Genomic DNA, 10,745 nt, shown 5'->3' with positions numbered 1-10,745 from the left:
GACTCTTAGACACAATTATAAGTAGGCTTCGCCTCTCCTTTGTGGTAACAGGCTTCATGAGGGAAAGCCCCAAAATTGAGGGTTGGCCTACTGAATATAAGGAATTCCCCAGGTGGGTAAATTATATATTTCCACATTTTTCCCCACTCCCTCTAGTGGGCTTTTCAAATACTTTTTTATCCTCCGACCAAATTACTCTGGGATGTCCCGGGGCTTCATACTAACCTGTACAAACAAATCAGATCTCACCCCCTATTCAAGTTTCCATGTAATTATTGTGTTGGAATAAACTGACAATACAAGTTAGTGTGCTATAGAAAATAAGATTTTCCACCAAATAAACATCTCTACCTTTGGTCTCACACAAAAGTTCAAGTTTTCAAATATAGTCAATATCAACCTCTGCCTTTTAGCCTGACTTACCTTAGTCCTAACCAAGGCCATTTTGTTCGTATCGCCAATTGAAGTGTTATTTCCTTTTCAGCTTCTTTAACATTTGCTGTATGGGGGTAATGTTAACATTCATAGCTTCTGAACTCTAGCTCTGACTCTCAAGTGTCACACGGATACCTGAAGTTCCAGGGAATGACCAGGTTATACACAAGAACTCATCATCTCAGAATCTAAATCCTCACCTGTTCTTACAACCAAAGAACCAAGAAATAAATCAACAGGTATTCATAAGAGGTCTCTTAAAGGTGTATATTAAAGTTGAATTACCTTGGTACCTCAAGAATTGAATGATACCACTATGAATTTTTTAGGTTTCCTTTTTATCACCCACATATCCTAGACTGGGTACTGGAGAGCTCTGTGACTTACCACCTAGAACCATCAACAGGCATAGAAAAAAATGAAGAACTGAAAGAAAAAAGAACAGGAAGAAGAGAGACAGAATGGAAAGAAAGAGTGAAAGGAAGGAAGAAAGAAAAGAAAAGAAAAGAAATGCTGTTCTTCCTGACTAAACAGCAGGAAAAAGTAAGCCCAGCAAGAACTTAGAGGGAAGACAATTGCCCAGTGACAATGAGACTTTACTCTTTCTGAAGCTATATTCCAATCAAAGCTGGGGTACCGTCTCATCTCCCACCACACACCAACAGAATCTGGATGGGAAAACCACCTACAGCAGGTTGAATTATTTACCCCAAGATACATGTCTTTTTAATCTTAATCCACAGTCTTGTGGGTGTGAACCCATTGTAAACAGGACTTCTAGAAGATGTTATTTTTAGTTAAGGTATAGCCCAACTGAATGACAGTAGGTCTTAATATGGATTACTGGAGGCCTTATAAAGTGAAGCTGGAAGTTACAGAAGCAAGAAACGAGAGGACATTGCCATGTGAAGGGAGGCAGGGCTTCAAGTCTGGGAACCCCAAGGATGACTGGCAGCCAGAACTAGAGCATACAGACTCTGGAGAAAGAAAGTCTTGCCAGGGAGGATTGCCAGAACTTATATGCTAAATCTAAACAAGGTAACTGCCTGCTAATAGAAGATTTCATAGGGCCAAAAGTCTCCAAATATTATATTCAAAATGTCGAGGATACAACTGAAAATATTTGCTATCCAAAAACTAGGAAAATCTCAGTAAGAAAAGACAATTAAATTGTTGTCAATACTCAGTGAATCAGATATTAGAACAGTCTGACAATGATTTGGAGCTGTCTTTATAAAACCCATTTAATGAGCAGTTACAAATTCCCTTGTAATGTGAAAATAGAAAACCTCAGCAAAGTAAATAGAAATTATTAAAAAAAAATACAGATTACAGAAATGAAAAGCACAATAATCAAAGTAAAAAAACCTAAGGCAAAGGGTGCAATAGTAGAATGGAGATGATAGAAGTGAGAATTAGTGATTTTGAAGACAGCAATATAACAGTCTGAACAACAGTGAGAAAATAGACTAAAATAAAAATGAACAGAGCCTGAGAAATGTGTGGGACAATAACAAAGATCAAGGATTTGTATCACCAGCATCCTGGAAAGAGAGGAGAAAGAGCATGGGACTGAACAATTACTAAAATAAATAAGTCTTTGAAGAAACTTTCTCAAATTTCCCCAAATTTGCAGAATCAAGAAGCTGAGAAAACTGGAATAGGATAAACCCAGAGAAAATCATGCCAATATCATAATTAAACTTCTGAAAGACAGAGACAAAGAAAAAAACTTAAGATTAAATGACAGAAACAACACATACAAACACACACACTCACATACACGTATTTAGGACAATGACACATTTGACACACATAAGGATATAAATACATAGGACAATTGATTTCTTATGAGAAAACATAGAGTACGGAAGGTTTCAATACTTTGACTTGAAGTGATAAAATATTTATACAGTAGACTGTGACAAGTTGCGTATACATATTGTAATATATATGGTAACCAGTAAGATAACTACATACACCCAAAAACAGCATAAATAAGATGAGATGGAATACTAACTCTCAAGAAAGCAGTGGAAGACAGACTAATGAGAAACAAAGGAATTGAACAGAAAACAAATAAAAAAATGGCAGACGTAAGCCCAAATATATCGATAACAGTTTAAATGTAAATGGTCTAAATATACAAATTAAGAGACAGCAATTGGCGAGTGGATAAAAAACAAGACCCAATTATAAAATAAACTGCATGAAACTCATTGCAACTACAACAATTAGTTATCTTGATTGTAAAAAAAAAAAAAAGGAAAAATGATATAGCATACTAACATTATTTGTTTTTTAAAAGAAACATCTGACAAAGTGACATCAAGAAAATTAGTGGGACAAAGAACATCAATCTATAGTGAAGGAAGTATCAATTCATGAAGAAGATATCATCAAAACTTAAACATGAATGCACCCGACAACTCAAAATACATGAAATAAAAACTGATAGGCTTGGTAGGAAAAATAGAAAGATCCATCATTATAGTTGGGGATTTTGACTTTCCAATATCAACTATTAATAGACCTGCTATAAAGAAAATTAGGAACGGTATAGAAGAGCTAAACAAATAAAATTTTGTTATCAACAAAAATAACAAATTAGTATTTCTAAAGCATTCCACAAACTGAATTGCAGAATACACCTTGTTTCCAAGAACACAAGGAACATTCACTGAGATAGACAATATACTGGATCATAAAACAAACCTCAACAAATGTAAAATAATTGAAATCATACAGAGTATGTTCTCCAAAATAATCAAGTCAAATTAGAAACCAATAAAACAAAGCAACATGAAATTAAACAACATACCTTAAAATCATCCATGGGTCAAAGAGGAAGTGTCAAGGGAAATAAAAATAAACAGAAACCTGAATGAAAATGAAATATCAACACATCAAAATTTGTTGGAAACAGTTAAAGCAGTGCTAAGAGGTAATTTACAGCACTAAATATGTACACTAGAAAAGAGAAAATGTTGCAAATAAAGAATCTAAGTTCCTAACACAAGAAGTTGGAAAAAGCAAACAAAGTGATACTTAATTTTATGTAGAGGGTTAATGCAGCTCTTATCAAAATTCCAGCAAGATTTTTTGTTGATAAAATTATGCTAAATTTATATGAAAAGCTACAAGCTCTTGTATAGATAAAACAATATGAATATTAAAATATTAGAATATTAAAACTCACTCAATGGAAAAATTCGAACTTTTTCTCCTTATAATCAGGAAACAAACACAGATATCTGCTGGCATTACTTCTATTGAATATTAAATTATGCAAGGAGGACAGAAATTTAAGCAGCATAGAAATTGGACAGGAAAAAGTAAAACCATCTTGTATAGATTAGTGTGAAGCCCCAATACATCCCAGAGTAATCTGGGTAGAGAATGAAAAGTATTTGCAAAGCCCCATTCATTGAGGGACTGGAGAAAAATGTGGAAATATTAAACTTCCCCACCTGGGGAATTTCTGATATTTTCACAAGTATTAGAGACAACCCATTTAGTAGGCCAAGCCCTCAATCTTGGAGCTTACACTTATGAAGCTTGTTACTGTGAAGGAGAGGCTAAGCCTATTTGTAATTGTGCGTAAGAGTCACCCCCAAGATGTGTCCTCTCTCTCTAAGCCAACTTGGCAGGTGGACTTGCTGCCTCCCCAGCTATATGGGACATGACTCACAGAGGGTAGGTCTCCCTGGCAGTGTGGGATGTGACTCCTGGGGATGAGTCTGGACCCAGCATTGCAGGATTTAGAAATCGTTCTGGACCAAAAGGTGGAAGAGAAATGAAACAAAGAAAAGTTTCAGTGCCCGAGAGATTTCAACTGGAGTTGAGAGGTCATTCTGGAGACTACTCTTATGCATTACATAGATATCTCATTTAGTTTTTAGTTTATTAAAATAGCTAGAAGGAAATACCTGAAACTGCTGAACTGCAATCCAGTATCCTTGATATTGAAGATGAGTGTATAACTATATAGCTTATGCAGTGTGACTGTGCGATTGTGAAAACCTTATGGCTCATGCTCCCTTTTTCCAGTGTATGGACAGATGGGTAGAAAAATGGAGTAAAAAAGTAAATGAATAATATTGGGGGAGGAGGGGTATGAGATGTTTTGGGTGTTCTTTTTCACTTTTATTTTTATTCTTATTTTTATTTTTTATTTTTTGGAGTAATGAAAATGTTCAAAAATTGATTGTAGTGATGAATGAACCACTATACGATAATACTGTGAACAATTGTACACTTTGGATGACTGTATGCTATGCGAATATATTTCAGTATAATTGCATTAAAAAAATAAAACCATCTCTAAATATACATGAAATGATAACTCTACAGAATCTTCAACAGAAGCTATTAGTAAGTGAATTTAGAAAGGAGATTATATACAAGATTAATACAGAAAAATAAACTGTTTTTTATAGACTAAGGGAAAAATGATAAAATGAAATAAAGGAACAGTTTTTCAAAATAAATTTAACAGAAGACAGTTAAGAGTTCTATGCTGAAGTCTATTGAACACTGCTGAGAGATATCAGCGTTTACTTTGCAGAGGTGTATATGGTGTTATTCATTTGGAAGACTCAATAATGTTATGATAATAATTTGCCTGTAAGTACTTTTTAGTTGCATTCCACAAACTTTGAGAGGTATTGTTTTTACCATAATTTAGATGGAAATATTTTCTTGTTGAATTTAAGTTATTTTATTTGACTATGAATCATGTATAAGAAAAATAGACATTTTTTGGCCTGGCTTTATTCATGTGCCCAGCTATTATTAACAGTTGCTGCACTCAGAGGCTCATTTACTTGACTGACCCAGATAAAATCAAGAGGACTTCATGAAGATGTTGGGTGAGGAGAAAGAATTTTTAACATGAAATAGGGAGTGTGGGGATATAGAATGTAAAACAGAAAGTGAAGGGGTAATGATAGTGTGAATAGATCCAGTGATTCCTCCCATATAGTAAAATTATGAAACATGAACAGTTATTAAAAGCAACTATTTCAGGTCACTGGAAAATAACCAAAGGTCACTGGAAACTTGAGAAATATTTAATCTTAAAAGACTGACATTTTATTACACCAAATAAGAACCATGAGTTTGAAGCATTTTTGTGTGGTAGTGATTTTTGGCCAGTGGCCTTTTCTTGCCATTTCCAGGAGCTTGGTGTCCTCACTTACACATCTGTGAATTGCATGGTTTGTTTGGTAGTTTGAAGCCTTATGAACTCCAGAAAAGTATGTTCTTAAATGAATCCATTCCTGTGGATATAGACCTATTGTAGGTGGAACCTTATATAGGTTATTTCACTTGAGGCTTGCCCTAGTGTGGGTCTTAATCCTCTTACTGAAGTCCTTTATAAGAAGATAAAGTATACACAGAAAAAACAAGATGAAACTGAGAGAAACTCCCAGAAAAGCCCCAGAGAGAAGCTGAGAGACAAGGACACACCCGTAGAAGCTGAGAGGAAGCCACTGAAACCAGAAGCTGTAAGCAATGTAACCTGGGAGAGGAGGACCAGCACACATCGCTGTGTGCCTTGCTATCTGACAGAGGAGCCCAAGCTTGCAGGTAACTGGTCTTCAGAGAAGGTGTCATCCTGCTAATGCCTTAATTTGAACATTTTCATGGCCTTAGAATTGTAAACTTGTGAGCTAATAAATCCCCATTTTAAAAAGCTAGTCCATTCCTGGTGTATTGAATTTCTTCAGTTTTGCCAAACAAAAACAGATTTTGGTAGTGAGACTGGGGTGCTGAGATGCAAATACCAAATATGCTGGAATGGCTTTATATATGGATAAGGGGAAGATTCTGGAAGAATTGTGAGATGCTTGATAGGAAAGGCTTAGGTTGCTTTCAAGAGACTGTTGGTGGTACTTCCAAGGAAGCCTTAGACAGAAATGATGAATGTGTCATTGCAAACTGGAAGAAAGTTTATCCTTGTTTTAAAGAAACAGAGAATTTGGCAAATTGAGTACTGATGTCAGATGGAAGACAGAATAATCAAGCAGTGAGCTTTGCTATTTAGCTGAAGAGATTTCCAAATAAATGTGAAAAGCGTGGCCTGGCTTCTTGCAGCTTATAGTGACAGATGAAATTTCCCATCACAGACCCTCAAAGTATATACTTCAGTGGGATGAATCACATTCACAATATTGTGTTACCCTCACCACAATCCATTACCAGAACTTTCTCAAAACCTCAAATAGAAACCCTAGTCCCATTATGAATTAACTCTCATCCCCCTCCCCACCCCCGTAATCTATACTCTACTTTCTCTAAATTTGAATTTGCACATTCTACTTATTTCATATAAGTAGAATCATACAATATCTGTCCCTTTGTGTCTGGCTTATTTCACTCAACATGATGTCATTAGACTTCACCCATGTTGTAGCATATATCAGAACTTCATTCCTTTTATGGATGAAAAATATTCCATTGTAAGTATATACCAAATATTGTTTATCCATTAGTATGTTGATGGACCCTTGTGTTGCTTCTGTCCTTTGGCTATTGTGAATAATGCTACTATGAACATTGGTATACAAATATCTGAGTCCCTGCTATCAATTCTCTAGAATATATACCTAGAAGTGGGATTGCTGTGTCATTTGGTAATTCTTACTTAACTTTCTGAGGATCTGTTAATCTGTTTTCCACAGTGGTTGTACAATTTTACATTTCCACCAACAATGTACTAAGGTTTGTATTTCCCTACATCCTCAACAGCACTTGTTATTTTCCATTTTTAAAATAATAGCCATTCTTGTGAGTTTGAGGTGGTATCTTATTGTGGTTTTGATGTACATTTCTTAATGGCTAATGATGCCCACCATCTTTTTATGTGTTTATTGGTAGTGAGTTTTTCATATCAGTTATTATACTTTCAGTTCCAGAATTTCAGTTTGGTTCATTTTTACAATTTCTATGTCTTTATTGATGTACTCTATTTTTTATTATACCCTTTTCCAACTTTCCTTCAATGGTTTCCTTTAGCTTTTTGAGCATATTTAAGACAGGTAATTTAAATTGTTGTCTAGTAAAACCAGTATATGCTTCCTCAGGGCAGTTTCTGTCCATTTATTTTGCAGGGGGGGGGGAGGGTGTTGAATGTGTCATACTTTCATATTGCTGTGCATGCTTAATACTTTTTTTCTTGAAAATTGAACATTTGGAAAATCATAATGTGGCAATTCTGGAAAACAGGTTTTTCCTCTTCCAAAAGTTTTATAATTGTTGTTTGCTATGGTTTGTAGCTGTTTGTTTGTATATTGACTTTATGAAGTCTTTTTCTGTATCTGTAATTCTTTGTCATATGTGGGCTCTGAAGCCTCTGTTTCTTTAATGTCTGTTCAAAAATGTTTTGACTGGGTTTACTTGAATGCTAGGCGGTGAAAACAAAAGAAAGAATAGAGAGGAAACAAAAAGAAAGAAAGAAAAAGAAAACAAACAAACCCTTCCTGCAAAATCCCTCCTCCAGTCTTTGCAGATGGCTCTGTGCTGGGACACTTTTTCAACTCTTAACAAGGTCAATGACAACTCTGTCTTTGCCTTTACTTCATGCTTTCTCTGACCCTAGAGATCAGCCAGAGTGGAAGACATAAGATCTTAGTTCTTTTCTGAGCCTGTGTCCTGCATTGGTATGCATGTGGTTTTCTGAGTCCCCCAGAACACATGGGCACTTTGAATGCTTGCATTACCAAAAGAACTCTCTTCCCAGCTCTCTCTTACAGGCTTTTGGTGCTCTATTGTCTGTTTCAACCATACACCTTTTCCCCAGATGACCTTAGATTGTTCATTCTCCTGTCAATGCTTTCAAGAATGCCTGCTGCTTTTGTGCCCTGAATGAGTTCCAAGTTAGTTGACACAACGACAAGCACCTTACATCAATCCTTTATGTAGCCCCCAGTAAGGATGAAGCAGAGAAACACAATTTTAGTGACTAAGGTCTGTTCTTAGTCTCTTAGTCACTTAGTCTGTGGAGACCAGGCTCCTACACTGGGAATGAAGGAGCTGTCTCTTTCAGACTGCCTCCAAGCTGGGGAGGGGTGGATCAGGGCAAATAACTATGCCACAAAGCTTTCTGACCATTTTTGAGTTACCTTTTCCTAAATTCTGTGTTCTCTTGAGTGCTGTCAACCTTTGCCTATTTTCCAGAGTTCCAAAAAAAATTTGTTCTGATAGTTTCTGCTTGACTTTTCAATGTTTCATTGTAGATGTTGGTGCTTGGAACTGTACACTCCACCATTTACTCTGATGTCTTTAAGGAAATGTCAAAACAGTTTTGAAATTGAAAATCAAATTTGCAAGATTTATACCACCTGCTTTTCAGTGGTATAAATCATATAGCTAAAGTAAGCAAGATAGTGTGGAATCAGTGGCAGGGTAGACATAAATGTCAGTAGAAGTGAAGGAGTCCAGACATTGACCCAAACATATAATTAAGTGATTTTAAACACAGGTGCCAAGTTAATTCAACAGAAAAAAGATGATCTTTATAACAAATGGTGCTGGGATAATTGTGTATCCATATGCAAAAAACCAAACAACCAAACAAACAAAAACAAAAACAAAAAAGAGAAAACAAAAAACAAACAAAAAAAGGAACTTCAATCTTTACCTCAGACCATAACCAAATTTAAGTAAAAGTGCATCATAGATCTAAATGTAAGAGTTAAAAGTATAAACACTTAGAAGACCTCATAGGAGAAATATTTTGTGATGTTAGATTAATAGTCTACAATCATTAAAAAATAATTCAATAAATTGGAGTGCATTTAAAACAAAAACTTTCGGTCTTCAAAGGAATCTGTTAAGGAAATGAAAGTGAAGTTACCATGTGGGAGAAAATATTTGCAAACACATGTCTGCCAAATATTTGCATTGTGATTATAAGAAGGAGTCTTGAAGGTTAACAATAATAAGTTGGCAAAATCAATTTATAAATTGGCAAAAATATTTGATTAGATGCTTCAACAATGAAGTTTCACAAGTTGCAAATAAGCAAATGAAAATATATTTTCCATCTGTATTCATTATAGAAATGGAAGTTAAAACCAATGACACACCACAATGTACTCTTGAACCTATCCACATGAAAAGAATGACATTACCAACCCTTGTTGAGACTGTAGATCACTTGGAATTCTCATTCATTTATTGTGTGAATGTAAAATGTTTTAATCACTTTGTTCATCATAAAAATAAACATAAACTTTTCATACTATTCAATAATAAGACCCCCAGATTTTCACTGAAAATAAATGAAAGCCTGCAGTCAGAACAAAACTTAAAACATGTGTGGATAGCCCATAGTGTCTCCTGTAGGGCCAGAGGTGTTTGTGGAATGAATCCATATTGAACCCACATGGTTCATATAACACATTCTTTCAATGTTCCATACCTGACAAAAATACCCACGGAGGTTTTATTAATATTATCCCCAAACTTTAAATAATCTAACTGTCCACCTACTGGTAATAAATTAACAAATTGTGGTATACCCTTACAATGGAATACCACTCAAGAAACAACCCTATTAATACACATATAACTCCATAGAAGAGTCTCTAAACATTATGGCAACTGATAGAAAACAATTACAAAAGAGTTCCTATTGTATGATCCCATTTGCATTAATTTCGAAATAGGTAAAAGTAAAGAAAAGGAAAACACTTACATAGTTTCCAGTGGACGGGGTAGGGTTAGAGAATGTAATGGAAAATGTCACAAGGAAATCTTGGGGGATAATGGAAATGTTTTATTTCGTTCTATTTGGTGATTGTTACTGTTCTACAGTGGTATAATTTTATCAAAATTCATTTAAAACTGTACTTAATATGGTGAATTTTATTAAACAAAATTATACCTAGTAAAGCTGCTTTTTACAAAGTTAACTATAATATGAGTGAGAAAAAAGTGAAAATTAATTTGTAAAAAATATAGTAAGGAAATATATAAAAGCTTATCTTTTAGTGCTTAAAATTTTGAAAAAACAATGACATCTTTCATAATTCTTATTGGCATTTTCATTTTCATAAGCTAATTCTTATTGGCTTGAACCACGCATTGTCTTTGGACTTTCTCACTTAAAAATGAGTCAGTTAAGGTGAGATGGTGACTTTATTTGAACAGACCCATGTCAATTCCTTTATGGGAAAACAGGGAGCAGAGAGCAAGAGGGCTGAAGGGGTGATAGGGAGAGGCAGAGGCACAGGTGGAGGCAGAGAGCAAAGAAATCTAGATGAGGCAAAAATGGAGCAGAATAAGCAAGAATTAGAAGGGAA

The sequence above is a fragment of the Choloepus didactylus genome, chromosome 2 (assembly GCF_015220235.1).
Source record: "Choloepus didactylus isolate mChoDid1 chromosome 2, mChoDid1.pri, whole genome shotgun sequence".
Lineage (NCBI taxonomy): Eukaryota > Metazoa > Chordata > Mammalia > Pilosa > Megalonychidae > Choloepus > Choloepus didactylus.
This window is presented reverse-complemented; position numbering follows the sequence as displayed.